Here is a 7,401-nt window from a genome sequence, read left to right on the forward strand (position 1 = left end):
GGGGGAGCTGCGTTGGGGGGGGGGGGAATCAGTGAAAAGTCTACAGTAGGTACCAGCAGTTGGCTTAATGACTATGCTGCTGGACTTCCCTGTAGCCGACCATGGTTCGAGTCCGGGACTCAGTGGCTTAAACTCATGCTGGGCACGTGTGCGTGAGTGCCCAAGATCTCCAGAGGAGAATGGAGGACAAGGGGTTGTGGTGTGGCCATCCCTCCTGGGGGGCGGGGTGATTCCTCACTCTTTGTCTCTGTCTTTCTGGTGCGTGCACTCGCCTTATAGCATAAATCTCTAAAAAAAAAAAAAAAAAGTCTGCAGTAAAGGGAAAAAAATGCCTAGTGGTAATTTTCTGTTGCTGGTTGTGGGTTAGTTGACTTTAGAGAACACATATAATTTGTTTTAATTCTCTGCATCAAAGCGGAAAGTTAACAGTTACAAAAAAATAAAAAACAGAAAAACTGATAAAAATTTCCTGGAAGAAACCAGAAGAAGACGGTTTTAAAAGGAAGAAAAACAAAAAGGAAATAATGTATAACAATCCTAGCAAAAAAAAGAAAGTAGACTGACATATTGTACTGCTTTATCTTTACCTTTTTTGTACATTTATTTATTTTTCCCGTTAAAATGCTTGAATGGGGGGAGGCGGAGTCAAAAGCTTCAGGCAGTGATACATGGAAATAATCCTGCTGTCTTGTCAAGGTAGCTTTTTTCTACTCCCTCAAGTACAAGCAGATTTCAATAGGAACAGAATATTATTCCTCCAGAAAACTATAATTTAGCCTCTCTCATTTTAGGGTGCTAAAACCTGGGGAATCCAGGGCTTAGAAATTAGATTTAAGTATCAGTTTCTACTCCTAGTCTGAAGTACAATGAATCATGGTTAGTCTCGAGTTCCAGCCTCAGTTTTAAAGTACACACACTGCTATCAATATTGGCAATTTTTAAGAGAAGATATTCTATCTTCTTTGAGCATCGTAAGAAGAAATGGTCACAGATTATTACTCAGAATGTTGTAAGTTCCATGTTACCAGAATGAGAACAGGCCCACATTACCAAATTACTGTTCATAAAAAATAGACTGAAGTCGGAAGGAGTTCGGATTTCTGAGGTACTTGTGCACTAAGGCTGATTTATAAGGAACAAGAGTTATAATATTTGTTGTAATCTGCCTGAAGAGTGCCCTTTAAACACTCCAAGAAGCTCTTTATGATTTCCCTAATAGTTCTTGGCCATTTTCTACATATGGAGGTTTAGGAGGCTACTTTTCTAGGAACGGAAGCTCGTTATCTGAGCAGGAAGATTTCTAGGTTTAACCTTTGCAATCCATTCCTGGATCCTTATGGCTTTGTGTTTTCAGTTTTATACCTGACAGGTCTGAGGACTCTGAGTTTTCTCTGACTCAGTTGAAAACAAACCGTTACTGCGATTTTAGTGCGGGAACCTGAAAGAAGGAAGTTTCTTTTTGTCCAGCCTCTTCTAGCTTGCCTCCAGAGGCTGAATCCAGTTGTATCATTCCAGGATGACTATTGTCGAACCTGTTTTAAAGGGAATATGTTGGGATGAGAGTAGTATTCTTCTATTTTCTCTGTGTATTTTACGATGGTAGATGGAGGAGCAAAGGGGAGGAACTATTCTTTGCCTCTGTTGTACTACAGACATGAGGAAGAAGCAGGTTTTAGTTAAATTAAGAACTATATAGGAAAACATTTATCATTGAAGTTTTTGTTAAATAAGCGTTTGTCTTTATTTTTCATATAATAGGAAGACTCCTTGAGTTTGTCATTTCTCTTTTAATCACTCTGAAATTGCAGCTTCTCTATACCTATTCTTCTCTGGGTGTGACGTTTAGAAAATTTTAAGCTACTTCATTATGTGTAGAGAAATGAGAATAATTTTCTAAAGAAACTATGCTTTAAAAACCTAATAGCCAGCGGGGTGGGGGGGGAGTGATTAAGGACTCTGGACTCCTACATGGTCAACCACGGTTCAAATCCCAGACCCGGCGGCTTGCTTTCTCACTTTCTCTCTCTCTCACTCTCCCTCTCTGGTCAAAACAAAATAAATAAATAAGTAAATAAAGTTAAATAAAATAATTCTTAAAAAAAAAACCCTAATAACCAATTTCATGTCATTTGAATTTAAGAACTATCTAAAACATGATATAGAGAAGAATCTGTTTCTAACACCTTTGTCTTTTAGAACTGAAACAGTGATGATAGCATTGAGAAAACAGATTGGAGGCTGGCCCTGTAGTGCAGTGGTTAAGTGCTGCACATTGGTAGCTAGATTCCACATGGCCAACTGTGGTTTGAATTTATCCCTGGCAGCTTGAAAAACATGCCAGACACATGTGCATGTGTACTTAAAATCCTGATGGGATGGAGAAATGGAGGAAAAGGGATATTGGTGTGAACACACCCCATTAGGCGGTGCTTTCCTTCCTCTCTCTGTCTCTTTAATGAGTGAATGTGCCCTTTGGCATTTAAAAAAGAAGTTAAACAAAAAAGTTTTATTGAGAATTTTTGTTTGCTTTTCTGAGAAAGATACATACCTATTGGTATCTTTGAAGTGAGAAAGTAAAATAGAGTGGAGAGAATTAGGATGATTGAGAAGTCTATAGGTGACTCTAACAAAGACTGAGGCATAAATAGATAAGAATGAAGTTGTCCGATTCAGTGATCCTTCTCTTTCTCTCTTTCTCTGTGTCACAGTTTTGGTCTCTCTCTCCATCTCTCATGGATGGTGTGGAAATGAAATTCATCAAGAATATCATATTATTCTTAGTAAATGATGTCCCCACAGTGTTCCTAAATCCTCTGGTATAGAAGCACATTTACAAACAGACAATTTAGTCATAAGGGATATCTTCACTCCTATGGTCTTTCATATATGTGAGTAGTGTAACTTGCAATACTGGGGATTTTTCCTTTAGCTTACTTATGAAATCTAAAATGTCTTGCACATTTTTTTATAATGTGTCTAATATGTAGACTACATCTCAGTGAATTGAAAACATGCAAGAGTGGAACTCTCCTTGATATTTTATTTAATACAGACTAAAGCAAAAAATTAATTCAGTAAATCTGCTCATTTCTTCAGCCAACTAGGACATACTTTGTGTATTATGATTAAGTCATTCCAATAAGTTTCCTTTTGGTCAGTTAAAACATCTGTGTTAAATACTTCCCAATTTTTATACTTGACTAATTTTCATATTTTTATATATTTTATCTCTCATATTTCAAAGACACTTGTGTCATCTTTCTTTCTGAAAAAAATATTTGTGTGTTTATTGTAAAAAAATATATACATACCCTAGACTTTTTGACTTTGCAAAAAATCCCCTAGGGTAAAACAAAGACAGTAAAAGAAAGGTAACACAGATTTAGCCACTAATTTTGAGATCATTAGGAAGAGGTATAAAGCAAATTTAGGCAGATCAAATAATTTTTTCACATAAGAAAATGTATTGGTGAGAGCTCTCTATAGGAAAGGAATTATATATATATGTATATATATGTGTGTGTGTGTATATATATATATGTATACACACACATATACATATATATATATATACACATATATATGTACACACACACACATGAATTTTATTGTAAAAATCATCTGAGACAATCACAGGCAGAGAAGTTTCACAATAGGCTCTCTACAAGCTGGAGAAAGAGCTGGAAGACTCAGAAGATGGGAAGTTGTTACAACTCCAAGTCTGAGGCCAAAGGCCCAAGTGTCCTCAGAGAGCAGAGGCCCAAGTACCCTTGCACAGCCACTGGTATGAATCCAGAATCCAAAAGTTAAAGAACTTATGGTCTGTCCAACTGGACAGGCATGGTGGCCAAACACTGACAAGAACTGAATGCAAGCAAGGCCTGAATCACAGAGCAGGTATGGAGCAGGCAAGAGTGCAGGCAGTAGGAGTGGGACACAAAAAATGCCCTAGAAAGAAGTTCCACAAATAGGAAGCAGAATCTCTCATTTCCTCTATTGCTTCCTACCATGCCACCAGGTGATTGGATGGTGTCCACTCACATTGATGGCAGGGTCTTCTTTTCTCAATTCACTGACTCAAACAACAACCTTATCTGGGGACACTCTTATAGATTCATTCAAGAACAATGCTTCATCAACCATTCAGGCATACATCGATTTAGTCAAATTTACACCCAGAATGAACCATCACAACTTATATGTGTTTTTATAAACCATACTTAATATCCAGATGAAATAACAAGATCATAATTCCACCTAAGATAATACAATTATACAATACACAATTGAAAAAGTGCTAATCCCATAACTTAGATACTATAATGTAAAATTAATCTTGTTGATAAAAAGCCAGTCCATCTTATTTTACATAATAAAGCAATAACAGAAGAATAACAGAAGAAAGCAAAGTATATTTGGCTAATACATGTGTATTTATAAACAAATACATTCTTTTTTAAAAAAAGTTTTTACTGCAGGGTGCATGTGCTCACTAGAGAGAGACAGAGACATTAAGAGAAATAAAGAGAGAGATGGAGGAAAAGTGAGAAATCACCCCTGGAGTGGGTGGCCATGCCACAATCCCTTCTCCTCCATTCTCCTTTTGGGATTTTGGTAATGCACACACACACACACACACACACACACAGGGTGATTTTCAAGCTGCTAGATCTGGGACCGGAATTACGGTCAGCCATGCGGGAGTTCAACACCTTAACCACTACACCACCTGGTGGCCACTATATTCTACTTTCTATTGCCACAGGATATGCACTCTCATGAGGGGGAGAGAGAGAGAGAGAGAGAACCCTCAGTGGACTGTGGTCATGCCAAAATCTCTTTTCCTCCTTTCTTTCAGCCTGTCAGAATTTTGGGCACACATGCGCATGTACCTTACATGTCTTTCAAGCCTCTTGGCTGCTATTCAAACTGAAGTTGGCCATGTAGTATCTGGCTTCCTTAATCACTGTGCTGCAGGGCTGACTCAACAAATACTTTTTTAAAATGTGGAGGAAATCCTCAGTTACATTCCTCATTTCTAAAGTTTGTCACATGATCATAGCTGGTATTCAAAACGACCTTCTTCAACTACGCATTCCATATTTCCATTGCCTTAGCAATCACCTCAGCTGGTGATGGTTCTTGATTTGTCAGGGGAACTTAAACCTTTATTAAGGGTATGGGCTATTCATAATCTTGCGTGGATTAGGTTGTTGTAGTTTGCCATTGACCTTAGTCATGGGATATAGTAATGCTAGCAGATGGCCTAAAAGATTTTCTGTATTCTAAACATAATATTCTTTATCTCCTTTGTGGAGCACTGGTTCGATTTCCCATTGGCTGTCTGGATCAATCATCTCTGCCAACCTGAAGCTCTCTTCTTGGAATTACGGTCAGCCATGCGGGAGTTCAACACCTTAACCACTACACCACCTGGTGGCCACTATATTCTACTTTCTATTGCCACAGGATATGCACTCTCATGAGGGGGAGAGAGAGAGAGAGAGAGAACCCTCAGTGGACTGTGGTCATGCCAAAATCTCTTTTCCTCCTTTCTTTCAGCCTGTCAGAATTTTGGGCACACATGCGCATGTACCTTACATGTCTTTCAAGCCTCTTGGCTGCTATTCAAACTGAAGTTGGCCATGTAGTATCTGGCTTCCTTAATCACTGTGCTGCAGGGCTGACTCAACAAATACTTTTTTAAAATGTGGAGGAAATCCTCAGTTACATTCCTCATTTCTAAAGTTTGTCACATGATCATAGCTGGTATTCAAAACGACCTTCTTCAACTACGCATTCCATATTTCCATTGCCTTAGCAATCACCTCAGCTGGTGATGGTTCTTGATTTGTCAGGGGAACTTAAACCTTTATTAAGGGTATGGGCTATTCATAATCTTGCGTGGATTAGGTTGTTGTAGTTTGCCATTGACCTTAGTCATGGGATATAGTAATGCTAGCAGATGGCCTAAAAGATTTTCTGTATTCTAAACATAATATTCTTTATCTCCTTTGTGGAGCACTGGTTCGATTTCCCATTGGCTGTCTGGATCAATCATCTCTGCCAACCTGAAGCTCTCTTCTTGGCCTGTTGATTCAGAAGCATGAGGAGCCCAAAGTGACTGGTTTCCAGTGTTCCAGATCAATGTAATCACTGTTTTTTTTCCAACTGTTGTAAGTATTCCTCCCTCTGGAACTAAGATCTATAGGCCATAATCACATAGGCAGGATCAGGAAGTAAAAATATTGTTAATGGGTTAATAAGTGTAATGGGGAATGGTACCACATTCTTTTCCTTGTTTCATGAACCCGTAAATTCTGGATATAGTAGAAATAGTATTTTGGGTACTAATTTGTAATATACACTCTGAGGAAACTTGTCCAGCTCTGCAAAGGTATTGTTACCTAACTGGCCATGTATGTGAGACTTCCAAAGGACATTCTACTATTTTATCACACCAGCTGCTTCAGGGTGATGGGAAACATGGTAAAATCAATATATTCCATTAGAATGCATCCATTGCTATGGTTCTTTGGCTGTGAAGTGAATTCCTTGGTCAGAAGCACTGCTGTGTGAAATATCATGAAGACGGATAAGACATTCCTTAAGTTCATAAGTGGTAGTTATTGAAGAATCATTTCATGCAAAGAAGGCAAATGCCTATCTAGTGTCTACTACAGTAAAATGAAATGCTGCCCCTTCTATGATGGGAATATTCCAATGTAATCAACCTGCCATCAGGTAGTTGGCTGATCACCCTAAGGAATGATGCCATATTAGGAGCTCAGTTTTGTTCTCTGATGCTGAAAGATTGGGTTTTCCGCAATGACCATAGCTAGGTCAGATTTGGTGAGTATGAATCCATGTTTCTGAACCTATGCATCACTGCCATCCATATTGCAGTGCCCACTCCATACATGAGGTCATTGGGCAATGACACCGATGGTAAGAGAAAGGCTGACTGGTGTTCACAGAACAGGTAATTCTATCAACTCCCTCTCTGCTGAAGTCAACCTTTGGTAAGTATTTACATGGTTCACAAGTATCTTCACATCTTGTGCCCACTGAGAGTTCCATCCAGAGAAGGGTAGAAGGAAGGGCACCAAGATAGGAACCATGGACATTAGGGCCACTTTAGGTCACTTGCTTGTGCCTTTAAGACCTTTTCAGGCCCAATCACGGATCTATCACTTGTTTCATGATGGAATATGCATGCATACCCAACTTTATGGCTCATTGGATCAGATAACACCCAGTTCATAATAGGCATCTTGGGTCACACAGTAACTTTGTGGCCCATGGGCAAATGTTCAGTCTTTACTGAGTCCTACTAACAGGCCAAGAGCTGTCTCACAAAGGGTGAGTAGTTATCTGCACATGATGTCAGGGTCTTGCTTT

This window comes from Tupaia chinensis, unplaced genomic scaffold (assembly GCF_000334495.1).
Source record: "Tupaia chinensis unplaced genomic scaffold, TupChi_1.0 Scaffold000005_2, whole genome shotgun sequence".
NCBI classification, from domain to species: Eukaryota; Metazoa; Chordata; class Mammalia; order Scandentia; family Tupaiidae; genus Tupaia; species Tupaia belangeri.